This window comes from Pipistrellus hanaki (assembly GCF_964339955.1).
Source record: "Pipistrellus hanaki genome assembly, chromosome: 7".
NCBI classification, from domain to species: Eukaryota; Metazoa; Chordata; class Mammalia; order Chiroptera; family Vespertilionidae; genus Pipistrellus; species Pipistrellus hanaki.
Genome location: NC_140509.1, coordinates 74177694 through 74205581, shown reverse-complemented (window position 1 = coordinate 74205581; position 27888 = coordinate 74177694). Strand labels below are relative to the sequence as shown.

General features: G+C 39.2%; 1 pseudogene across 1 annotated transcript in view; it reads right to left on the bottom strand.

The window, feature by feature from the left end:
- LOC311626040 (eukaryotic translation initiation factor 5-like) overlaps positions 1-27888 on the bottom strand; it is a 426341-nt pseudogene that overhangs the window by 252284 nt on the left and 146169 nt on the right. The gene's annotated exons all lie outside the window — the stretch shown is intronic.

Here is a 27888-nt window from a genome sequence, read left to right as displayed (position 1 = left end):
GCTGCCTCCTGCATGACCCCTACTGTGAATTGAACCTGCAACTGGGGCATGTGCCCTGTCCAGGAGTCAAACCAGTGCCCTCTTGGTTCATGAGTTGATGCTCAACCACTGAGCCAACCCAGCCGGGCACGAATTCTCTTCTATTACAGGCATGAATTAAGATGATGTGACTGTGAGCTCCCAGCCATGTACCTGTCCCATCTGGGCACAGGTGAAGTTTCCAGCCTTTGGATGAATCTGGATTCCTTAATTCAGGCAGTGGGTCTAAGGCTGCAATATTAGTGCCATGGGCTGTGGAGGGGTCCTTATAAAGCTACAGAATGTGCAGAATTGGTCTTCATGCCCCTCTCACCTCCACTTTTAACCTCTCTCTCCTCTCTTGCTCCTTATCTCCTCTCCCAGATGCTCAGCAGCTCTAGAAAATTCATATCTTTAGCTCACCTCCTGCAGCTGCATAAAGCCGATCCATATGAATTAGCTCCTTTAAGCCATGCCATAAAGGGGAATCTAAAATGTATACCTTTGGGCCAAAACCAGTTTGACTCAGTGGACAGCGCGTCTGCCTGTGGACTGAAGGGTCCCGGGTTCTATTCCGGTCAAGAGCATGTACATTGGTTGCGGGCACATCCCCAGTAGGGGGTGTGCAAGAGGCAGCTGATTGATGATTCTCTCTCATTGATGTTTCTAGCTCTCTATCCCTCTCCCTTCCTCTCTGTAAAAAATCAATAAAATATATTTAAAATAAAATAAAATGTACTGTTGGCACTCTGTGTTACAAAGTTATTTGCAGCAAGGTCATTTAGGAAGAGATGGTCAGAGCTGACACTTGAACTCAAGTTCTCAGACGTTTGTGTCCCTTGGGTGCACTTTCCATGGGGAATTCTCCTTCTTACTATAAACTGCTCCATGCTGCCTAGGTGGCCAGATAATAAAGACAGATCATCCTCTCTGTGATATCTATTTCCCCTCTTCTCATGTTTGCAAGTTGCCCTTCATCTCTCCAGGGCTCAATACTAACACTCATTGCTCAGGTAAAAATTTTTAAAAAAGCGGCTTGGCATGGCAAGATGGGAGTGTTGGAAACTGTGAATGGCAACTGGACCAGAGGACATCCTGAAGTAGAAATTGGGAAGAGAATCTGGGTGTGGGGGAAGGTAGTGACAGCAGTGGTGCTGATTTTTCTGGGGAGAAGGATTCTGGTTGAGGATGAATTTAAGGGGGACCATCAAGCTTTGGAAAAGGAAGATGGTGAGATGAAATGCAGGCTTCTTCAGCCCAGGACCTGGGAGAAATGGGAGAGGAAGGCAGAGCTCATGTGATGCACGCCTCAATGGTGGTGTCTTGGCTTGAGGGGGAGAATGGTTCCTAGCTCAATGGGCAGCCTTGCGGACCTAGTGCATCATCTGATGTAGCAGATACTCAATCAGTATCTGTGGATATGAATCTGAACACTTTTAACAAGCAAAAACTGAAGCCAGGAAAGAAACAGAATAAAGTAAAATGGAATTTATAATATGGGTTAAGGATGAATAATTAATGAAAAAATATAATTGAGGCTAGCGGTAAACATCGCTAGTATTAAGAGGCAGACCAGAGGTAGTGTTGCATTTGAGACTGCAAAAGTCAGGGAAAAACTGAGAAACTTGAGAAATACCTGCTCATTTTATGAGGGAAAAGAGTGAAACAGAGAGAGAGAGATGAAGCATAAATAGCTGGCTAGTGGCAAAGAAAGGGTTTCCATCTGGGAATCCTGACTTAAAATTTGAACACGAACTAAGAGGTCGGCATCCTAAACTAGTCCTAGAGTGGAGAGAGCTGTGGCTTTGGTTGAAGCAGACCATATTTGAGCTCTGGCTTTATCACCTTCTTTATGATACTGGACATGTCCCATAGGGTTTGAGCTTCTTGTATTATCTAAAACATTGGGAGTATAATGATAACCACCGCTATGCCATCACAAATTGTTGTGAAAGCTTGTGAGATATATAGTTTGTCAAAGGACTGTATAAAACTTTTATAAAGGTAAATGATTTTTAATGTCTTTTAGTATTTATTTTTTGGGGGGGGGGTGGGAAGAGGACTCACCATAGAGTGTAACTTTCTTTAGTTGTCATACAAAATCTGTGTCAGAACATGGAAACATCTTTTTAGGATGTGTACTATTAAATCTCAAGTGATAAAGAAAACACATGTGGTCTACATACATTCATGCTTTAAAAAAGAACTCATGAAGAAATATTCTGCCTGCCAACCTCATGGCAAGTCTTATTTAGATGGAATTTTAAATGTTCTTTCTTCCTTTTTCTACTTAAGTTATTTCACATTTACCTATTGTATGTATTATGCATACAAATTTATTATTAGTTTCAAGTAACTAGGTGTGTCGTATCTTAAGGAAGTTTTACTGCCTTCTGGAAGTAAGTATGGTATGGTAAATATATTTTAAAGCCTCCTAGTAAATAGATTTTAAAGGCCCTCTCAGGAAGCAAAGGACAGGGGATCATGAGTTCAGTGCTGACTTCTTCGGTGACTATCATTTATTATTTTTGTTTCCACTTGAATAAGGAGAGAGAAAGAGCAGGTGAAAGGAGGTATTTCAACCTTCCCAATCAAAATGATTGGGGAAAAAAAAAAAGTAGATAACTAATGACAATGGAGATGAGAGGGTAAGACAACAATAAAACAAAATGTAATTTAAAGATGTAAAAGAATTTAAAGATGTAAAAGAGTTAAAAAATGGATTTAATAATATCAAAGAAGCTTCTATAAGGCCTCAGAGGAGGCTCTCCTTGTAACTGCGTGCTGTACACATCTGGGGGGAAAGGGGAGGGGAGCTTTATAAAGAGTGTGGCCATTTTTTCCACTTTAAACCTAAAAGGAGACTCAGATGAACACCACCGATAGGTTTTAGCAGCGGCTGGGCTCTGAAAGGAGGTGCACCAAAGCAGCTCATGAGCGATGGCTTTAGTAGCTAATGCTTCCCACATGCTCAGTGCGTCTCTGCTCCGAGGAGTGCTATAACGATCAAGCTATTTCATAGGATAGAAAATTGTTGTTTCACGAGCTGTGTTTCTCTTTCAATAATTTTGTTTCTGTCAAGATTGGTATTTAATGTTGACTTCTTACATCACGGGGAAAATGTCACAGGAAAACTCAGGAAGTAGCCGGATGAAACGTTCTAGAAGTTTATCAAGCTGCCAAGGGAAATAACAATACATGAAATATTTTGCACTTGCTTTTCATCGGTGCCTAAAATCCCAGGCCAAGGTGTCAATTGGCGTATTCCTGTCAGATTATCAGTTAATTGACCCGAGTCCCGTTTTCCTAAAAGTTTTCTGAAACTCGCTAAGTGGTGAGCTTTCGGGGATCTCTGTCCTGGTGCTCTGAGAGCGTGACCGCTCTCCCCGTGTGACAGCATCACCCCACAGCTTGTAGCCACTCTGTGAAGCAATCTGAGTGCGATACAGACTCCGCAGGCAGACCCACAGGGGGACTTGCAGAAAAGCCCCTGTCAGCCCCAGCGGGTGCCTGTGACAGCTGAGCTGCATGGGCAGGGCTGACAGGTTCGGCAGCTCCGGAAGCCAGGTTAGAGGGGCAGGAGCAGGGCCTTCCCTGTGGGTCGCTGATGGGGTCCTCGAGGCTTCCCACAGCAAATGGCATTGGATGCCAGAGAGCACCATTTACCTAGGAAACAGTTCAGGGGCTTTAAGAAGAGAAATGCCACGCGCAGACTGTCACCCCAGTAGGCCAGCAATTCCTGGGTAAAAAGAAAACCATTTCTAAAACACCAGGGAAAACCCTAACTGGTTTGGCTCAGTGGATAGAGCGTCGGCCTGCGGACTCAAGAGTCCCAGGTTCAATTCTGGTCAAGGACATGTACCTTAGTGCCCGGAACATACCCAGTAGGGAGTGTGCAGGAGGCAGCTGATCGATGCTTTTCTCGATTCGATGTTCCTAACTCTCTGTAAAAAATCAATAAAATATGTTTTTTTAAAATCCCAAGGAAAGAACTTTGAGACCACTGGCAACTGTTCCAACTTGTGATAAACAAAGGAGTGAATCTGGCAAGTAAGCAGGGCTGTGGAGAGTTCACTTTTCTCCTTGAGCGAGGGTTCTTCTAGCCTCGTGCACATGTGATAACCTTCGAATCCTGGACAAATGGATTCAGCTGGAATAAATAGCACTTGCCTTTACAACATGAGTTTTAAAGCCTGAGATCTTTTTTGGGCAAATCGTTAAATAAATACTTAACATGAACCTGGCCTTGGGCCATTTGTATGAAAAATAACATTTCTCATGATAAACCCTTAATTTTAAAGTAGGATAGAGAGAAAGCTTAAGGAGCAAACCTCAGAAAGGCTTAGTAATAACAAAATCAAAATACAGAGCTCGAATCCAAATGCTGTGATTCCCAGGGAACTTGGGATTTCACAGATGTATTTCCTTAAATTGTTACAGAAAAAAAAGAGAGTTAATATATAACATTCTGTTTGATTAAATGAAATAAATACAATTAGTACATATATTTACCACTTTGAATCTAAGGAGCTTTTAAAAATAAAAAAGTTTGAGCTATTCAAGAAAATCGGGAGAGGGTGTCGTCATGGGTTTTGTTTCTGGGCAGTTTTTTGGTTATTTTTAAATAAATTTTGTACCTAAATTAATTCTGATATCTTATTAGCTTTGTTTCTGAGGCCTGTGCAAAAATCACAATAGCATTTAAAATTTATCTATTATCATTAAGGACATTGAAATTAGTGAGAAGGAGGAAAAAAATAACAGATGGGCGGCAATAGCAACAGTATTGATAGAAACTCAATAAAAGAATTATTTTACAGTTAAACCTGGTGACTCTTCCCATACTCATACATGAATGGATACATGTGTGCTACAAATGATCTTAGAATCAAGCGGTATGGATCAGTCCCACTGTGCATGCTCTACATTTCAATCTCCTGTCCTGTCCCTTGCTAGTGCATCAGGTTGCTCTCGGTCCAGCTGGACTTACACCAAAGATACGTCATTACTCAAGTTGAGGAGAATAAGGATAAATACCATAGCTAATATTTTGGGGGCACTTATTACCTTCTGAGTTGTGCTAACCATTTACCTGCACTCATTCGATTTACTTACCTTTACTGCATTTCAAGGATTCTAATATGCACGCTCCCCACCTCTCCCAATATGCAAACATTTCGCAAGTTAGGATACATCCTACAAACAATGACACATCATTGAATTGTGTTTTCTTAGTTTATATATATATATATTTTTTTACATTTTTTAAATTAAATTATCTGTGTACATATTTTAACATTGCCTCCCCTTCCCATACATACCCTCCCTCCCCAGAGTTTTGTGTCCATTGGTTGTACTTATATACATGTATACAAGTCCTTTGGTTGATCTCTTATCTCCCCCAGATTTCCCTACCCTCCCTGCTGTAATTTGACAGTCTGCTTGTTGCTTTACTGTCTCTGTATCTATTTTAGTTGTATATTAATTAATGATGCATCATGTGACAATTGGTGATGTCTTAGAATTGAAGACATGTAGTACTTTCCTCGTTTTACAGAGTTTCAAATTAATGTTAGCAAGTTTGTGAAACTTGCCCAGGGTCACAGGACCAAGAGAATACCGGCAGCCTGTCAGAGCCCACACTGGAAGCCATTCTTGTCTCCCAACCCCTCAGTCTCCATCAGTCTTCCTGGTCCCTTCTGGGGCATTTCTCCAAGAATCATAGCTCTCCCTTGAGAATGCAGAAGTTCATACATTCCGAATTTAACCTCACCTGCGAGTTAAATGAAAACCAGCAACTCTAAAAATACATAATTAAGGGGGAAAAAGACTAATTAAAATGATTTTGTTTAAATAAAGAAGAAAAATAGATGGGGGAAAGGCCATAGTCATATAATCACTCTTGATTTTATATTATTTCACTCCACTTCAACCTTTCAAGCTGAAGAACTCAACAGCAAAGGCTTGCTAACCAGTAAAATGACATTCATTTATTTAATCAAGATCCAAATGTTAATTTGTGTTTGAGATCGAATCCAATAACCAAAACCAGCAGAGAGTATGGATTGGTTTTTACTTTGTGTTCTACATTTCTCCCTCCTTTTAAGTATACATTTAAGTTGATCAGAAAGAATTTTTTTGTGGTTTTGAGTTAAATTTAGAATACAAAACATTGAGAACATGGTCACTGAACTGTGGGAAGAGTGTGACGACAAGCATCTCTGGAGGCTCTCTCTTTTCATTATTGGTAAGTTGCTTCATTAAGGGTCTTCAATATTCTGTAAAGTGACATTATTAACAAATAAATGCCAAGTTGTTCATATTTAATACTTATGAAATTTAAAGCTAAGAACTCACTGAGCTTACTATTCTTTTTTTTTTTACTGGTTCTCATTAAAATGGTTTACAAAGTTTTATTTGTATATGTGTATTCTGTAATCAACTTGCTATAAAGTGCTTAAATAAGCCATATTTTAGACAATATTTTTTTAAATTTTTATTTATTTTTATTTATTTATTTATTTTATTTATTTTTTAAAATATATTTTATTGATTTTGTACAGAGAGGAAGGGAGAGAGATAGAGAGTTAGAAACTTCGATGAGAGAGAGTCATCGATCAGCTGCCTCTTGCACACCCCCCACCGGGGATCTGCCCACAACCAAGGTACATGCCCCTGACCGGAATCGAACCCGGGACCTTTCAGTACGCAGACCGACGCTCTACCACTGAGCCAAACCGGTTTTGGCGTAGACAATATTTTTACTTTTAAAAAATGTGACAATGCTTTGGTAAAAGGAATTAGGAGGTAAATACTACAGACACACTTATTCTGGCATCTTCATGTCAGAAAACAACTCTTTATTAGCTTACGAGATTGCTTTGGGGCACCAAAATAGGTTTGGCTCAGTGGATAGAGCATCGGTTTGTGGACTGAATGGTCACAGGTTCGATTCCGGTCAAGGGCATATAAATTGGTTGTGGGCACATCCCCATAGCGGGTGTGCAGGAGGCAGCTGGTCGATGTTTCTCTCTCATTAATGTTTCTAGCTCTCTATCCCTCTCCCTTCCTCTCTGTAAAAAATCAATAAAATATCTTTAAAAAAAAAAGATTGTTTTGGGGCTCACAGTCATTCGGAAAATACTCCTTTACTGATCCCCTGCAGCGCATCAGGGCCTGGGCTGGGCACTGATGTCCCGCAGGCAGGAGGACAGAGATGTCCTCTCTGGGCTCACAGTGCAGGGAACATGTGAACTGTCATGCACCTCTTCACCACGGGGGTGCCCTCTGAGGAATGGATTGTGAGGTGATTTCATCACTGTGCCAACATCATGAAGTGCACTTAACACAAACCTGTAAGGAACAGCCCTGCTACGCACCTGGATTACGTCATATAGCCTACCGCTCCGAGGTTCTAAACCTGTACAGCATGTGACTGTCCTGAATACTACAGGCAACTGTAAAATATGGCTTTTATGTCTCTAAGCATATGTAAACACAGAAAAGATACACTAGAAATGTGGTAGAAAAGATTAAAAAAATGGTACACCTGTCTAAGATATTTACCATGAATGGAGCTTCAGGTCTGGAAGCTCTGGATAATTTCACAAGAAAGTAGTGAGTGAATGTGAAGGCCGAGGGCATTACTGCTCACTGTTGCAGACTTTATAAATGCTGCACACTTTGTCTATACTAAATTTGTAAAAAATATTTTTCTTTCTTCAATAACAAACCAAACTCAGCCTAGCGTAACTTTTTTCACTTTTATAAACTTGTTAATTTTTAAAAACTTTTTGACTCTTAACAGCTTAAAACACAAACACCTTGTGCAGCTACACAACATTTTCTTCCTTGATGTCCTTATATTAACAACTATAAAAGGTGCATTGCACTCTGACATTGAGATGGTTGTGAAGTCACTAGTCGATAGGAATTTTTCAGTTCTGTTAATATCTTATGGGATTACCATCTTACATGAGGTTTGTCATTGACAGAAGCATCATTATGCAGGACATGACTGTATTGACTTAGTTTTAAAAATTCAAAAGGCATAAAATGTTTCAAAATATTCAAAAGGTAAAAAAATAAAAATAAAAAAATAGCCCTAGCTGCCAGTTGCTATTCCTAGGAGATGAAGCTTTCAGAGTTATTTTATGTTTATGCAAGTAAATGCCCTTTTTGCTTTTGTTCTCCCCTTCTTTCTTCCTTTCTCATTGTTCTTTCCCTTGATTTTTTTTTCTTCATTTAACAATATAACTTGGAGATCTTTCCACATCAATATATAAATTTTGCCCCTCCCCTTTTTACAGCCGTATGCTATTACCTTGAATGGATAAATCAGAATATATTTAAATACACTTAACTTATGAGTACTCTTGAACATATGTCATTTGACTAATGAACAACTATACTTATGGGGCAAATTCTTAAAGGTAGAAATGCTAAGTAAAAGGTTATATCCAATTAGAATTATAACAGATATTACTAATCAACCAAAGATTTGTGTTCTTGGTTTGATAATTAAAGAGTACCTTAAAAACATAAACAACCTTAATCAATAAATAAATTTAAAAAATTAAAACCTAGTTAAAATATCCAATGATGGCAATATCTGAATGATTTCTATAGTCACAGGAGTGTTCATGTTTTGGTCTCTTTCCTTTGTAGGCATGATCAAAGGTTATCTGCTGAGTACAAAAGCAGAATGAAATCCAGGAAGTATAGAAAGATCTCCCAACAATGGCTTAATCTTAAAGGCATACAATTTGTAGGCAGAAATCTCAATTGTACTCCATCCACCTCTTCTAGATCATGTTGGCCATGGATGTTCAAAGCAAGTCTGTCTTTAATAGAGTTGCTAAACTCTGTAAGATTTGGTTAATTTTGCTACCCCACATAATCTTTTTGCATGTCTTTTATAAACTGGAATTAGAGACAGCACACAATTCAGCCTCTTGCTGTGGAAACCGCAGACTTCTAAAGGGCATCCTGCCTGGACATCACTTCATAGAGAATAAGCTCTGTCCCTTGGGCGCCTTCAAGGCTGCCCGCATGGCTGGTTGCATCATGTGACCTTTGGCAGTAAATTTAAATTAAGCCAGAGACAAAGCAGGGTATTTTGCTTTATAACAATTGAAATCTCTCCGACTTCTGTGACAGTGTTCTTCCTATTATATGTGCTCTCTGCCCCAGTTTACCATCTATGCATGCCTGGCTTGAAACCCACGTGCAAAGGATAACTGAACCTCAGGAGACCATTCAACATAGGCCAAGCAGCCCGAAGACGAACAGTTTTCACCTTAAGGAAGTAGGTGGAAAGAAAGAATATTGGTTGGCTCTTTGTCTTAAAAATTCTACTGAAAATACAAGGATCCTGGGAATCTGTCTGTTTGCCTTATGGTGACCAATTAGGCAGGAAAATCCCCAAATGAAGACAGTTTTGTGGTGTTATGCGTTATGGTGAAAAGTTGTGCTGTTGTGGTGACAAAGTTGCCCCGGGTGTCCATGAGTTGCCTTGAGAGAACTGAGGAACAGTCAGGTTATGAAGTACTTGGACTGTTGTGTTACCTTCAGTTCCTTTGGCACAGAAGAATTTCTTCATTGGGTGAAACCAATCCTTTGTATCACTAACAGGGCAGGGCACTCAATGACTCATAGAAGTAAAAATAGCATATTCAAGTTTACCCTCCTTCTCCTACCACATGGCTTTGTTTCTTGGCCAGTCAGGAAAGACATCTTTGAGGAAGACAGCTAATCTGGAAGCAATAAGACAGGAAAATAGTTAGAAAAGCCAAGTTGTTTGAAATAAGAGATGATACACCATGATGGCATATTGCTTCGCCAGTGTTTTACTAGCTAGATCTTGCAGCAACTTTAGCTTTCGGAGCATGAAAACGGAGGGTCAGCCCAGGCCTGGAGTCCCATCCGTGTGATACAGAAACCAGGGTTCCTTTGAATGGACAGAAGGTGGGGGAGCCATAACCATGGTTGAAGACCATCTTCTCTAATCAGTGCTGACCTGAGCAGAGGAAGAGCAGAGGTGAGTAAGGAATATGAGCATGGGAACCACTGTCAATGAAGCAAAAAGTCTACCACCTGCCCCCCCCGCCCCCCCCCCCCCCCAAAAAAAGGAAATGAAAACAGCGGGAAAACACAAAGAAGGGGATGATGAACCTAACACACTTTACCAGGAGAAAGAATAGAAGCAAGGGGCTATGATTTGGTCAGATGGTGACACTAATGCTAGGTGGTCCCCTGTGAGTAGCTTAAAGCATAAAGGAGCTTTGTTCTCATGAGCCTGAGACAGGAGGTTATTATTATTATTTTTTTAAAGTTTTTAAAAAGCAAGCAGTGAACGAAGTACTTTGGCACGATGTTTTTAAAGAGTAAGGAAATAAATGAAAGTATATTGGGCTTTCCTGTAACCCAGATCTTAGTGTCTTCTGGGTGGGTTTATGTATGCTCACTGTACTGAAAACTCTACAGAGTTCCTGGAAGTTCTTGCTATCAGTAGAGACTTACAGCTGGCCAAGTTAAATGACAACAGCAGCAAACAAATGAGGCTGCTGGCCCGGAGGAAGCGGGATACGCTGGAGGAGAACTATTTTGCTACCCTGCATAATGTGGCTGTACTCTTTCCCTTCCTTAGGGGCAAGGCTGAAGAGGTACTGAGTTTTAGCTCCTGTTCTTTTTCTCATGGGGATTACCTGGACCGATGATGCTCAGACTAACTTCTCACGGAAGAGGGGCCGACTCTGAGTTGTTAGAAAACCACATGTGGTTTCACTTCCAATGACATCTGGAGAGCAAGGGGGAAAGACTGACTCCTAGAGATGTCCTGGCAAACAGAGGAAGAAGCTGCCTCTTTTCTTGTTGGGAGATTAGTAGGGAGTGAAATAGTCAGGGCTTGATCTGGATGGAATTTTAGTGAGGAGTTAGAATAATGTGTTTTTTTGTTTTTTTTTAAATATATTTTTTTATTGATTTTTCACAGAGAGGAAGAAAGAGGGATAGAAAGTTAGAAACATCGATTAGACGTAGGGGTGTCGAACTCAATCAGAGAAGGGGCCAAAATCTAAAATCCAGCCTAAATCGCGGGCCGAATGGTTTACTGAACAGTCATAAACTGACAATGTCATAAACTGACAGCGGAGTGCAGTGATGACAGCGCGGTGCGGGCCACATTGCAAGGCCTGGCGGGCTGGATTTGGCCCGCGGGCCTTGTGTTTGACACATGTGGCATTAGAGAGAATCATCGATCAGCTGCCTCTTGCACACCCCCTACTGGGGATGTGCCCGCAACCACGGTACATGCCCTTGACCAGAATCGAACCCGGGACCCTTCAGTCCGCAGGCCGACGCTCTTATCCACTGAGCCAAACCGGTCTCGGCAGAATAATGTTTTTTTGTTTTTTCCCCCCCTTTACTCTCTTTCTCAAATTATCTTTAAGAGGAGAAGCAAGGATGAGTGTGGAAAATGCAAAGGAGGGCAGAAGAAGCTATGGGATTGATCACAAGAATTTAAATAAAATCACCACCCACCAGAGAGAACTGAAAGATTTTTCAAACTTATTTAACTACTTGCCTCATGTCTTGGCAGTGAGTGGATTCTACTTAGTATTTTATATTTAGAGAATTTATAAATCGCTTTTATACATTCGCAGCATTTTCTCAGGGCATAATCACATTCACTTAATTTTACAGAATCTAACAACATAAGCCTTTTCACATCTATACAAATAGAAACCAAATTGGTAATAAAGAAAGCATGTTCTTGTTATAAGAGAAGCAATTTATGATCAATTTCTATCCTCCCTGAATTGGCTCTGAGGAATGTGATAACACTATCAAAAGATGAATCAGAACGCACACCTTCTCCTACCCCAAAGATATAACACATTCTCTCAAGTTCAATCCCCCCAGCAAGGGAACACACATTTTTCATTAAAATAATACAAAAACATATGGTTAAGAAAAGAAAAAGAACATAAAGAAATGAGTAGAAGAACTACAGAATTCAAAGAAAACACATTCCCTATTTGATACCCACATCTAACTGCCTAAGAAATTTCAATGAAAGTCAGATGTGATTTTCAACATGTATTCTGCTTAAATAAAATCTTAGTGAAATACAAGGACTTCTCTCCATGGTAGTAACAAACTTTTCTTTCCTTGTATTGGGTTATAATTGTATAGGATTCCTGTGAAGTGTAAAATTAGGTAGCATTTGTAAACTGCTAGAGAGCTATATAAGTTTGTATTTCCAAATTTTGAAGTTAAATTTTTTACAGTTCATCAAATATAGATGCGGTTACAGAAGAGAAGAAAAGATAAATATTTGGTTTAAATGTGTACCAACCCAAGACATAAATTGGAAGTTGTTTTTGTTGTTGTTTTGTTTTTAAATATATTTTAATTGATTTCTAGAGAAAGAGAGAGAGAAACATCGATGAGTAAGAAACATTATCTGATCAGCTGCTTCTGCATAGCTCCTGCTGGGAATAGAGCCAGCAACCTAGGCATGTGCCCTAACAGGGAATTAAACCAGCAACCTCTTGGTTCTTGGGTCGACGCTCAACCACTGAGCCACACCAGCTGGATGGAAGTTGTTTTTAAGAGAAAAATTCCTACCAGCCTTAAAAAAAAAAAAAAAAGTTCTTTTTTTCCTAAAAGAAGATTGCAGAGAAAAGTAGCCATTTTGATTCACAGTGGTTTACAAGTGGAAAGACATACAGGAGAAAGAAAGGTTCGGTCTGCCAGGTTCCAAGTTTCTTAGAAAGCCTTGAGATCAAGAAAAAAGAGTGGCTGAAACTGGTTTAGCTCAGTGGATAGAGCGTCGACCTGCAGACTGAAAGGTCTCAGGTTCGATTCCAGTCAAGGGCATGTACCTTGGTTGTGGGCACATCCCCAGTTGGGGGTGTGCAAGAGGCAGCTGATCAATGATTCTCTCTCATCGATGTTTCTAACTCTCTATCCTTCGCTCTTTCTCTCTGTAAAAAATCAATAAGATATATTTTTAAAAAAAGAAAAGGAAAGAAGAAAGAGTGAAAGAAAGGGAAGGAAGGAAGGAAGGAAGGAAGGAAGGAAGGAAGGAAGGAAGGAAGGAAGGAAAGAAGGAAGAAGGAAAGAGATGAGGGGAAGAGAAAGAAGGAACAAAGAAGTAAAGAAAACCCAACAAGCAAATGAATCTGAGCTTATTATGAGCAACACCCTATGCTGCTTGTACACACTGCAGCCCAGCGCCACTATTTGGGAATTAGCTCATTTTTAAATCTGAGGCTTTGACTTCCTTTCATCTTTTTGAATCTGATCTAGTTCATCTTTAGAAGGCGCTTAAGGGCTGAAAACTGCAAAGACTCACTCTAAAGAAGATTAAGATAAATAGCAGGTTAGGGAAGGGTGTTTTTTTCTCTGTATTTTGACTTCAGGCCAATGAGAACATTTTCACATTTATTTCTATTTAAATACAATTCCTTTATTGGAGTTAAAAGCCAGAATCATAATATCAGCAGGAAAGAATATCTATTTTGTACTCATCAACACGTGATGGCAGGATGCATGAGACCAAGAATGCCAACAAGAATCCCTGCCTGTTCTTCCAAAGTGGCCATTCCTCTGATCGAACATACTCACTGAGCACCTACTACATGCTGTGTGGTCACCCTCCCAGGCCATGGGATTAAACAAAACAGATAAAAATCCCTGCCTTCAAGGAACTGACATGAGATGGGACATCAGGTAGCAAATTGGAGATGTCTTAAAACATTATTTGTTTATTTGTCAGAAATTATTTGCTTTAAGTATTCTCATATTCTATCTAATAAAGAGGGAATATGCTAATTGATCATCATGCCCTCACAGATGGCAGCAACCACAGCCAATAAAGAGGGAATATGCTAACTGATTGCCATGCCCTTACAAGATGGCGGTGCCCACAGCCACAAGATGGTGGTGCTCAGTCCTCTCAGCCCTGCCTCATCCAGCTGAAGTCCCCCAGTCCCCTCAGCCCTGCAAAGCAGGGCAGTTGGAATAAATACAAAGCATGTTTTAATACAAATCTAAAGTGAATATTTTAGTTTGAAGAACAAAAATATGCTACAGATAATCTATTTTTTCAACATTTTTAATTAAAAAAATATATATTTTATTGATTTTTTTTACAGAGAGGAAGGGAGAGAGATAGAGAACTAGAAACGTCAATGAGAGAGAAACATCGACCAGCTGCCTCCTGCACACCCCCTACCGAGGATGTGCCCAAAACCAAGGTAGATGCCCTTGACCGGAATCGAACCTGGGACCTTTCAGTCCGCAGACCTACGCTCTACCGCTGAGCCAAACTGGTTTTGGCTCATTTTTAATTTTTTATATCCGGTGATTGAAGTTTCAAGTGAAACATGAGTAAGGAAGATAAATATTTTTCCAACCAATTTCACAAGACAGTAGGGTCCCCAACTTTTTTAGTTTCATTTTTATGGTCCCATAAAGCCCAGTGTCTTACTTTTCATGGAATGTATGTTGCACAATTGTTTTGTGAGTATAAGACAAATTCTTGATTTAAAAAGCATTTCAAATTCATTAAAGAAGAAAACATTTTACCGGTTTGAAGATGAAAATTACCATATTGTTATTGGTTTTACAATGAATTCTAAGCACTTCATTTTCAAGAGCCCAAACTTCCTTTTAGAAATTTATTAGAAATTATGACATTATCGTATACAATGTCATAATTAGGTAAAATAATGTCATAAAAAGATAGTTATTATAAAATTGCCCCATTATTTAATAATTCCAGGAATTCTATATTTTTAAATTACTTACAATATAACTTGCTCTTAGCACAGTTTGAGAAACAAATGGTTTGCTTCATCCATAGCTGTAGAGATACAGTGCTTTTGAAGTCATGATAATTGTCTGGATAGAGCCAAAACCAGGAGGGTCAACCGTCTCAAAGAAGCTGTGATCAGAAGATTGAGTTGATTTTTTGGTCCAGGATTGGGTTGTTGGAGGTCAGCCCAGGCTGATAAATAGGAGCAAGTGGGGGAAGTGCAGGGATGTGGCTAGAAGGTGGAGCAGAAAATCTGTAACCTGTAAGTCTAACTCAGGAATTAAAGGCAGGAACATGGGAAGCTAAAGAAGTCAGAGGGCTCTTCTTTAGTTTAGCAATGCTTTTTTAGCACCTTGCCATGTCTTTCAGTGCATCATCTAAAGGCACTGCCCAATTCCTGAATACTAGAATCAATAGATTTTTAGTTTGCAGAGAAAGTAGACATTTCTTTAAAAAATTTTTTCAGTGGATTCAATGATATCAATGACTGCATTACCCTGTTTCCCTGAAAATAAGACAGTGTCTTATATTAATTTTTTTCTCCCAAAGTTGTGCTAGGTCTTATTTTCAGGAGATTTCTTATCTTTCCATGCGCTAGGTCTTATTTTTGGAGGATGTCTTATTTTCGGGGAAACACGGTAGTATAGGTTATTTGTTGTTGTGTGACAACTAACCCCAAATTTAGCTATTTAAAACAACACACATTCAGCCCGGTTTGGCTCAGTGGATAGAGCATCGGTCTGTGAACTGATGGCTCGTGGGTTGATTCTGGTCAAGGGCACACACCCAGGATTGTGGACTTGATCCCAGTAGGGGGTGTGTAGAAGGTAGCTGATCAATGATTCTCATCATTGATGTTTCTATCTCTCCCTCTTCCTCTCTAAAATCCATATCTATCTATCTATCTATCTATCTATCTATCTATCTATCTATCTATCTATCTAATCTATATTGATTTATATATATAAATAAAACAACACATATTTATTATCTCACAGTTTCTATGTCAGGAATCCAAAATAGCACAGCTGAGTGACTGGTCAGGGTTTTTCACAAGGTTTCAAACTGTCCATAGGGGCTGCAGTCATTTCTGGTAGGAGAGTAGGAGATCCCTGTCCATGACCATGCTCCTGGTAGTGGGCAGGCCTCATGTCTTCACTGGCTGTTGGCTGGATTTACCAGTTCCTCGCCCATAGGCCTTCCAACAGGGCCACCAGGCTTCTCTCACAATAAAAGAGCTGGAGAGTGAAAAAGAGCCAGAGAGGAGTGCGTAAGGGAAGTCACAGTCTTTCTAAGGTGTCTCAGAAGTGACATCACATCACTTTTGCACTCTTTCAAGGGTCAGAAGTGAATTACCATGTGCAGCCCACACATGAGCAGAAGGGATTATACAGGGCATGGATGCTAGGAGGTGAGAATCACCAGGGCCCTCTTGGAGGCTGCCTACCACAGTACTCCACAAAGCAATCCCTACCATTAGATATTTTTAGAACAGACTTGATAAGAATTGGTCATGCAGGGAACAGGTATCCACCAGTTTGAAGGTAGAAACTGATTATATCTCAAAGGTCCTTTCACACCTATGAGTATATTCCCTGTACTTTTAAAAAATTGAATTCTGGCTGTCTTATGGAGATTGAAAAGATTAATACTGAAGAAATAATTTCAGGAATATATTATAACAGATGAAGGCTTGACATGGCCTTAGGAGATGGCACTAGAGGACTGAAGTTCCCATCTCCTTGGCTGGCTCTATATTCACATACGTTATCTTGCTGCTATGCTTAGGTGCTTGATTCATACCAATAGAGGTGTGACTAATCTGGTGAAGACTAATTCAAGGAAACAAGAAAGAGAAAGAGATTTATGTGGCTGACATATAGGAAATCATATGAAAAAAACATTAACCTCTTTTACCCCACAAGGTTGTCAATAGTTAAAGAACAGATCGAATTTCCATAGTTAGTTCACAGTTATTGATCATGTAATATGTACCTGAGTCTGTATCAAGGGCTAACTTACTTAATCTTTATAAATACCCTACGAGGTAGATAAAAATGTTATTCCTATTTTTCAGATGAAGTTAAACATCAAGTACCTGGTAAGCCAAGAGCTGGTATTAAAGCCCAGTAGTCTGCCTCTGAACCACTATGCTATATTGCTTAAAGAAAGTTTCAGTAGACTTTGGCCCCTAGATGACAACAGAAGAGATAATTAATGGTAGATAATGAACTACCACAGATTCACAAGAAACTGGTGAGAAGACAGTATGTGGGAAAACCACCTAGTAAATGGCAGGGCCAGACTTTGATTCAAAGTCTGCCTGACTCCATCGCCTGTGCTCTGATCCAACACCCAAACGTTAGTTCTGCCATTTGTACCATGCTTTTTGTCACTTCCACTGGTAAAAACAAAAGCCTGAAATAATAGTGCTATCAGAACTTGACTGGTAGATTTGTAGAAAAACAAATAGACAAGACTATTAAAATAGCCCACACTGTTGTACATCAGCTTTTGACCACAGGAAATACAACGCTGGTGAAAACAATATAGGTTTTTCTTCTTGGTGGCCCTGCAACTAACCCCATACTTCCTCTTTCTCAGGACACTCTGCTTTAAAAATGCACACTTCTGGGGTACTCACAGACTCAATGAACCAGTCATAAATTGGCCTCCCAACACCAGTGTTTTTCCAACTGAGGATCCATCATGAAATCAATTCAGTGGGTCAAAACTATTACTTATTTAAAAAATTAAACACAGTGTATTCTCTCTTTTACCATTCAACCTCCCCCCCCCCCCCCCCCCCCCCCCCCCCGCTCACTAATATTTTTGGTTTAAAGGTGATTTTTAAAAAATCATATTGGGTAGAGTAGGATAGAGGTGGTTTCTTTTCATTATTATTTTGCTTGAGTTAACATTTATTCCACATTTAGTTTACTGAAATCAGCATAAATCCTGACCGAGAAAAGCCCCTTGCAGAGGGTCCTTAAAAGAGGAGCCCCTGCTCCCCATGAGCTGTTTGTATAATAATTAACCCAGGGTGCTGTTGTCGTCTTTCCAGCTTTCTCCTTGCCAGGGGCCCTACAGCTATGGACTTCTCAGGTTAATTGCATCCAATCTAATGCCTGCCTCCTCTGTGTGAGTTCCAGTCCAATGTCTCCTCAGAGCCTTGAGGGTTCTTTGAAGCTTCAGCTGCTGCGTTACATGGGGCTAAGAGGATGAGAATCAGCTGGAGTTCAAGTCTTAGACCCACTCCCTCCCCAAGTGGAAAACCACATCGGAATATTTGTCCTCTGTGCTTTGTTCCTAAAGCAAACAATATTTAGCTAAGTGTGGTGTAAAGGGTTACCATTTGCCACAACTGATAAATAAACTGGTAACCCACAATGATGAGAAAGAAGTGGGGGTATTTTGTGGACGGAGGGGGAATTGAAAGCTTTCTTTCAGTGGAGACAGGCTGCAAATGACAAAAATAATCAAAACAAGGAGACAAATATTTTTCTTAGAACAGAAGCTTTGTTGGCTACAGTGGGGGAGTTCTTATTTTGGGGTGACTGCTCATTAACAAGTAGAAGAACAAGTTGAATTATTTTTCTGATAAAGAGATTAAGGGCAGAGATACAGCTCAAATTTCATTTTTTTTCTATTTCTTTATTTAAAAAATAATATTTTGGGACCTTAAGTAACTGAAAAATTAGGTGGCTAGCTTTTTCTGATTAAAGCAAAGTTAATGGGGACAAAATTTTAAAACAAGGTACTAAATAAGTGATGCTATTGATTCAGAGAAATAGAAAAAGTCAGCTGTGTACCATGATATAATCCATTTTAATAACCTCATATTTCGGTCTTTTCTATTTATGTAGGTCTTTGGTTTTATGTGGACTTGATGAAATTTGCTTTATTTAGAACTAGTAACATGTAGATTATGGCTAAAAAAGAAAATTCACACTAAGTGATTTTTCGAGTATTTACTCATCGGGGATATGTCTAAATTTACATTTAGTTATCTACAAAACAAAAACATAATCTTGACAATGTTTTTTATCTTATCCATGTGTAGCCAATGTGTTCGAAAAGAAAAATAAACTAGGAGAAAAAAAACTCAAAGTTTCATTTATAGTGAAAACTTTTTGAATCATCTAAAATTAAAATATGATTGTCAATTACTTGTGATTATAGTTATGTAAAGTAACATGCTTATCTAAAATGGCCAGGGCCTTCTATAATACCTGTAATTTAAAATAATCTTGATTTTTTTTCTATATATAAAATGTGCAAAGTTCAAAGAGAAAAAGATAGTGTTGAATTTGTCTGACTAACTTCATAGACTTATATGTTTGCTCTTTTCATCCCTTCTTAATTGAGATATTTAAATATCTCATATTTTTGTCCATTTATAAAAATGAACCTATAACATTTTGGCATGTAACCTTTTAGTCTTTTTATACATATACATTTACATATCTGCATCTGGATTGCATATATATCTGTGATAATACTGGACTCATTTCTTGAAACTATATAATAATTATTTACCTACATCAGTGAAAACTGTCAAAAATGTAATTTTAAGGACTATATAATATTTCATCATATGGATCTGCCACAGTTTATTTAATCATTCTGCTGTGTGATGGGGAAGTTAGTTGTTTCTATCCTTTTATCTATAAATATAAAAGCCTAAGTGACCAGCTGACTGACCGACTGGCCAGTAGGTATGACGCACACTGACCACAAGGGGCAGATGCTCTATGTAGGAGTTGCCCAGCGAGACTAACTTTGCAGAGTGCCCTCTTGCACTCTGGACCCCACAGGGGATGTCAGACTGCCAGCTTTGGCCTGATCCCTGCAGTCCAAGGCCCAGGGACCCCACCTGCCAGAAGGACCCCTGCTCACTCCGCAGATACTATTTGAGCCCCGCTACTGCTCCTAGTTTTAAATAATGTGGGGTGTTTTTTTTTTGTTTGTTTGTTTTTGTTTTGAATTTTTGTCTTTATCTCATTAATTCCTTGGAATGAATTTCAAACAGTGAAAATACGTAGTGCATTCCACTGATCAGCCATGAATGAAAGTATGGATGCTTTCCTGCTTCGAAAGGTCAACTAAATATTGTTCAGTTTCCAATGACTAGGAAGTTGTTCTTCCATGAACCAAGTAACCCTTTTTCTCCTTAAATTGGTCTTTTCTCCAATTACAAGCCATCCGATTGAACACATGCTTTTAGTTCCCATTTCCCTATAGTATTCTCTGAAATATAAGGGAAAAAACCTAGTGAGGAGTGACAAAATTAAAGCTCTCCCCATTCTTAGAATGTATTATTTTTATAAACAAGGAAAGCACATTTTCACCCTAATTATAAGTATTTCAATAAGCAAAAAATGTTCCCTTTCATTTTCCAGTCTTTATGGTATGGGCTGTGGTGTGTCATAGACCGGAGGCATTCCTGTGTGGCACACATGGTCTTCAGCTGTCACCTTATCCACTCTTTGCTCCCATTCCAGTCTGGATGTTACACCAGCTGCATCTCCTTATTGCCGAGCAAGCTTAGATGAAGTGTCAGTCCTAAACATCAATCTTAAACCCAATCATGTGAGATGCAGAATGAGTGACTAGGTTTGACACTCACAATTTTCTCTCACCCAGCTAAAGACATGCAGACAGTAAATCCCACTTAAACATGTGCATGTTATATGCAGTCAATACACACTTAAATTCTTAGGTACATGAGATATTTCACATTCTTTTAAAAAATATATTTTTTTATTTCAGAGAGAAAGGGACAGGGAGAGAGAGAAACATCAGTGATGAGAGAGAATCATTGATAAGCTGCCTCCTGCATGCCCCACTTCTGGGGTTTGAGCCCACAGCCCAGGCATGTGCCGTTGGCCAGAATCAAACCTGAGACCCTTCAGTCCGCAGGCTAATGCTCTATTCACTGGGCAAAACCAGCTAGGGTGGTACTTCACATTCTTGAACTTGATAAAATACTTATAAAATAATTATTAAAACTTGTAAAAAAAAAAAATAACCAGACATCAGTTTTGCTAAAGCTGCTGGTAATTCAGGGAAATAAATCACTCTTTTATCACTATTCCCCCCCAAAATTTATATATATATTTTTAAAGTTGCATGATAGTTTCAGCATTTCAGTAACACTGGTGGGAAGGTCTCAGAGAAAAGAAATTAAGTGAGGAGGAACATACTGTATTTAACATTTTAATTAAAACCAAATCTATCCCTTGAGAATTAAATTTTTATTATTATTTTTCTGGTGACAATATTTTTTCTATAATTATTCTCCCTACTATCATTTGTGTCCTTATCTGCATTTTATTGCATTGATTCTCATTTGTATGTCCTATTTGGTGCACAATTCTGAGTAACTAGAATCATATCTAATTCTTCAGGTTTTGTGTTTTTTGTTTTTTTTTTTTGTTTGTTTGTTTTTACTTACTTCTTACAGCTCCAGTACATAACTGGCTCACCCTTTGTACTCAATGATAATTATGGAATTAAAAATTTTAATTTTGGGATGATTACAAAACAGACTAATAAAGCTGGAAAGAGTTTTGAACAACTGAGACCCTAAAGAGATTGAATTATTTGTCTAGAATCACACAAGTATCCATGCACATGTAGCGAAATGTTTCCCTCTAGTCCCATTTCTAGCATTGTGTTCCTTGGATCTCTGAGATTGGTCTAAAATCTTTGTATGGGCTCTTAAAAGACAGCAAAACCTATTATGATTGTTTGGCTTGCTGGAACTGGTTTACATACAAGAAAGGTACACTTTGATCCCAGAGTCCGGATAATTCCTTCTAAGACCATACGTTGGCTCTTACTTAGATACAGACATAAACAAATTCATCTCAGAGAGCAGAGAGTCAATGGGAGCTTTTCTCAGATACTGATGAATATTTAGGAGCTGATGGTAATATTTAGAAGGTCTCTCTCCTAATTCTTCATATTAGCAATTGGGATAGTTCCAGGAATCAAGAACTGAAAGTCAGAATTTCATTGAAATAACCCAGACAGCAAGTCAAATTTTTCTGTAGCCCCAAGGAGTACTGTGATATATTGACAAGCAGAATGAACCAGAAGGGACAGTGACTTTGATGACTGCACTGGCCTAAGCTCTCTAATATGACTCGGGGAAACACCCAGCATTGTGGTAACGGCTTCACCAGCTGGTCTTAAAAATCCCTAAGATCTTATATGTTGACCAGACTACAATCCTTCCCTTTAAGGACCATCAAGATCCAAGGCCTTCTACTCCTCAACTTGGCTTTTTTTTTTTTAAGTCATTTTTTAATAAATCCTTGGGGTGTTTTTATTAGTGTGTGTATTTTTAGAAAAATTTTTAGGGGAAAGGAACACTCTAACATCCATCTTTTGCCCACATCCTATTAGAAATTCTAGAAGTACACTGCTGAAGATGCTATAAGACCTCATTTCTTTATGTTTACTACCCCAGTTTTTAATTTGTAAGAGGTATTCTGGGCTATTTGTGCATATAAGAACAGAGAGTCTATCCTAGAGGAAAACATCCAAACATCTCAGATTAGCTCTGTAAATTTTCTCTCATGAAAATCTCTGGATTGTCTTTTTAGCAATTTTTCCTCATTGCACACTTAATATTTGCCATCTATCTTTCCAAGAGCTACACAAACGAGAACTTTAAATATATATATTTGAACTAAGTGGAGAAAATAATGTCGGACTAATATGTCATTTTGGAATTGACATTTTTTCCTCTCAGGAGGAAGGGAGAAGCTGAGAAATTTATAGTATTCAAAAATACAAGTGGGGCAAGGGGAGTGGCTGACAGAAAAAAAGAGAGAGAGAGAAAGAAACAGTGTCCTTATTTCTTGGACAGAAGTCCTTCTTCCATGCAGCATCATAAACCCTAGGATGCCTGGGCGTAAGGCAGGTTGTAACGTGGGGAGGATGTGGTCTCAGTGAGCCCTGCTCACTGCCTTCCCCTGCCCCAAGGCCAGCATGTCCATGCAGGTTCCAAAAGGCTGCTCTTGGCTCCTGCATCTGGAAATGCAACTACTGCAGTGATGAGACCATTCTCTAGGGCAGTGTTTCCCAAAGTTTTGACATATGTGTACCCCTTCTATAATTTTCGTAACGCTGAGTACCCCTCGTACTCATGAGAACGTAGAATTAGGTGCAGCTAAGCACGGTGCACTGCATATCCCCACCAAACTCCGGTGCAATGCGTACCCCCACCAAGGAATACCCTGGGGGTACGCATACCACACTTTGGGAAACACTGCTAGGGCAACCCAGTTAAAAAGGAAAAATAAATTGAACCCAATTTTATTTTCATTATCATAAAACTTCTGTTTTCCCCACAGGTTTTTATAAGAAGCCAGTTATATTTTATTTAAACTATAAGAAAATGCCCAGTGTTGTGAGATGAGCTTTTATATTCCAAGATAGATCCTGCAGCTCATCTTTTAAACCATGTTATAAGAACTAGAAATTCTAAGTTCATTATGACAATGAGTCTGTGTGGAAGCGGGTAGGCACCTGAAAAAATAACACAGCAGTAAATGTTCATGTACATGGTTTAATGGGATAAAATGGAAAACTTTTATCAACTGAACTGGGTTACATTTAAAAAAAAAATCTTGGAACATTCTCTTCCATCTATCCTTATGAGTTTTTTTTCGGTTTTTATTTATGTAATTTACTGATCTTTGAAGTATTGCACTGGAAGCAAAGCCATTTAGCTTTTAATGATTATTTCCATAATTTGGAATAGGATCACTTGGGTCATTTGCCCCATGTTGACATGAAATATTATACTTCAGAGGCCTATCATTGGACAAAGCATAAATGTTCCTCACTCATGGTTCTGAAGCTAGGAGGTTTAAATGTATGTTTGTGAAGAGCCCATGACTTTTCCACTACTGTGGGGATTTAACTATGAGAAATTAAAACCATAAAAGCACTAGATTTTAAAGAAATAAATATGAAGTAGAGAAAGATTTTCTAAAGATGACAGAAACCCACGATTCCAAAATGGAAAAAAGTCTGACTGCATAAAAACTTAAAAGGTCTGTAAGTTATATAAAAAATAAGAAATCTGAATTTGATCGAGCACAGGAGAGATCCCAGTAGGGATCATGCAGGAGGCAGTCAATCAATAATTCTCTCTCATCATTTATATTTCTATCTCTCTCTCCCTTCATCTTTGAAATTAGTAAAAATATATTTTAAAAAATATATAGAATTATGTATACCAAAATTAAAATATATAGAGTGATGGCATGAGAATCATGATGGTGGGGGACCACTTGACCATAATTTCTTACCAATGTGATGTTCTAATTAGACCTCTTACTGTGCCCACATATATTGCTATCTCCTCTATTGCCTCCTCCCCATTGCGGTTATATTTACCCACACTTTCAGATTCCCAGTTTTCTTGATTAATATGATGCAAGTATTTACATATAGCAAATACATAGAGAATTCTCTCATAGGCAAAAAGATACTGGGGTGTGACTTTTCAGGCTATCGTTTCAGGCAAAAAGATACTGGGGTGTGATTTGGCCAGAATGTCCACCATCATGGAAAAATGTGATGGAATCATGACTTTTCAGGCTATCGTTTGTATTTCATTGAGCCTTTTGCCCTGATTGCCCTGTTGTACTTCTAAGAGGTGGGGATTGGACTTGAGTTGTGTTCTTAGCTGCCAAAACAATCATTCTCCCTTGTGTCCTTTTTATAAACCATCACATTTTTCCATGATGGTGGACATTCTGGCCAAATATAGTATTCTGGAAGAGATTATTGTTGATTGTAAGCCCTGCATTTTGGCCTTGTCTCCCAGAAAATAAATGGCAAAAGGACCATTATAATCCATGATAATTAAGTCTTGGCTAGATTGTATGTAAGGTTGAATACTGAAAGGCTTAATGGACTCCCTTCTGAAAAGTGGTTGCTTTCTAAGAAACAATTTGTGGAGACCTATCAGGCGATTTTACTCAATCCAGGTCAGAGGGTTGAGGTGGCCATCACCGGGATCTCAGAGCCCTGATAAAAAGTGGTTGTGGGAACAGTGTGCCAGATGAGAAGGGATCTTATGAGCAGAATGAGAGACTTAAGTGGGGGATATTTACATAAGGCTATTTGACATTATAATAGTTTCTATCTGCAATGAGCTTGGGAAGAAGCTAAATTGCTGAAAATCTCACCATCCTTTATTTTCCTTTACCTCATTAATTTCCCACATATTTATAACGAGAAAATAAAGTAGATACCTCAAAAAGTCACTGTTAACATCTTATAATGCTGCAATTAAAACAATCTGAACTTTCTTTTAAACACAAAATTATGATGCTGCATTCTAGAATAAACTTTAGAGAATGCTAATCAAATTAGAATTTCCCCCAGGATATACTTTCTTTATTCTTCTCTCAAAACTCTGTTGATCTTGAATCATCTTCTTTTACATTTTTTTTTACACAAATTTATTTGTTGTTTGTCACTAAGGACTTCCCAACTCTTCCCATCCTAATCTACTTCTACAAACTCATTTTCTTAAAAGAACTTCTTTCCTTCTGGAAGTGAATTATCAGAGAAAGCATTCAGTACATTTCTTCTTTAGGCACAATATGGGGAACTTTAGGTGGATATCTGAGCTCATGGTTGTAGAGAGAGGTTTTATGAGGGATATTTGAAAAGTGAGATCATCTAGTTCAAACTTACTGGTTGAAAGCTTGAGAAAAATGGTACCTGGATACTTTAAGTGGCTTTCCAAAGTCACCAGTCAGATACTAAAAGATCTAAGGTAAATACCCAGATCCTCCTGGCTCCTGAACTTCCTGTTCAGCAATTGATTGATTATATCCATCCATCCATCCATCCATCCATCTATTCAATTAATCTTTTCTGAGTGCCTACTATCCTGAGTATAAGAGATAATATGGTGTGGAAATAAACAAAGACAATCTACATGAAAATAATCAGAAGCTATTTATTAAGAGCAAGGGAGTCAACCACCATCACTTGCATGTATGTATTTATTTATTTTAAATATATGTTTTATTGATTTTTTTTACAGAGAAGAAGGGAGAGGGATAGAGAGCTAGAAACATCGAGGAGAGAGGAACATGGATCAGCTGCCTCTTGTACATCCCCCACTGGGGATGTACCCGCAACCAAGGCACATGCCCTTGACCGGAATCAAACCTGGGACCTTTCAGTCCTCAGGTCAATGCTCTATCCACTGAGCCAAACAGGCCAGGGCCACTTGTATTTAGTAGAGACTTCAAAGCATGCAAGGGAGTGGAAAGCATAATGAAAAAGAGAAGGCATCAGGTAAGCTCTAACTTTCTTGGCATGAGTAAGCTAGAGGTGGGCTAACTAGGAGTGGGGCAAGTGATAGGCCTAGGGAACATATTTTACTTTCTCTGATTGGTACTCAGTTGAAAGTGGAGACAAAATTAGAGAAGTGGCAGTCATCGACCAAGCCCTGACAATGCTGCTGACCTTCTAGATCAGGAAGCTATAGTTTTCCTTTCTGAACTGGTTGCTGCAGAGGTCAAGACCAGAATTCTGTTGTTCAATGTGATCTGGCCATTATCTGTTGATATGTTTAGCTCCCTTGGTGGAGAAACAGAGAATGTGTGCCTCCTCTCATGATGCTTACAGTCCAGTAGAGAAGGCAGATGCTAAGTAATGGTTTAATCAGGCCTTAGAAAATGCTAGAAAAGAAACATCCCTTGGTGCAGAAGGAGATCCCTAATAGTGGACCTGACTCATTCGGGGAATCAAGTTTTCCAGAGCCGCTGAGTCCTACATATTTAACAGAGGTTATTCAGAAGTAAAGAGTCAGAAATGCGATCACTAGGAGTATTTGCTAGCTTTTTCATCTCTAGCTCTCAACAGTCAACTAGGTTCTCACAAAAAGGGTATTAGTTCACTTCTCCATCTCTGATCAGAAAGAAACCACCCAACAGTTTATGCTGGTTTTTGTCCCTCACGCCATAGCAACTAAATCAGAGGGGCTCCCATTGTGAGGGTTCCTATTGTGTCTTAAAACAAAACAAAAGGGGACCAGAGAGAGCAGCATTTAACATGAAAATAGTATCCTGACCTCCTTGGACTAAATGTTGTTAATCAAGTTTAAATTTAGCTCCCACACAGTCTCAAAAGAAAAGGAGACAGCCAGGCCCAGAGAGGAAAAACTTCGGAGTGCCTGGGAGGCAAGGAAAACAAGCGTCAAGTCTGCAAGGGCCGCCTGGAAAAACAAAGGGTGCTGATGAGAAGGCCTGGCCACCAGAAAGCTCATTAGCAATCAGATGCAGCCACAGGGGCTGTCTCCCACGGGTCAGGGCCAGCCTCGCCACAGACGGAGCCTGTGACTCAGTGGCTGACCTGCTCTCCCACTCAGGGGATCCTCTGGAGGGCCCTGGACAGGGAAGGGATGGGCAGGAAGCCAGGAAACACCACAGGCGAAGTGAAGAAAAGCAACGCTATTGTCCTTATCTACCCACTGATAACAAATAATGAAGGATGGGGAGAAGCATCCCAGGAAGGGACTGAAAAGTCAACAGGATTCAAAGTGAGTGCCCGAGCATCGAGCATCATGGCTGCACTTTGTGTCAGCCCAGTGCTGTTCCCACTCTTTGGAAATTTAAGAACCTCTTAATATCAGTCTATGTTGTGGTCTTTTACATGAGTGAGGATGAATTATATGTATATGGGCTACCTTGCATGTGGTAATCACTTTAAATGAGTTTGTATTTTCTTTGCTCAATAGCAGCTGCGTACATGGGAAAAGAGTGGGTATATGTAGTTTATAAGTAATGGCAGAGCCCTCCTCCATCTCTTCCCCCATCCCAGAAGGCTCCCAGGTAGGAATACTGTAATACTCAATTGAAACGAGTGAAATGGGGAAATTAGTATTCATTGAGTACCTATACATACCTTCCTTAGATGAGGCAGATTATAAAGAATGCCTATCTTTTATAGAATCGGAAAACAGCTAACTTGGAGAAATTAAGATACCTGTCTCAGGTCCC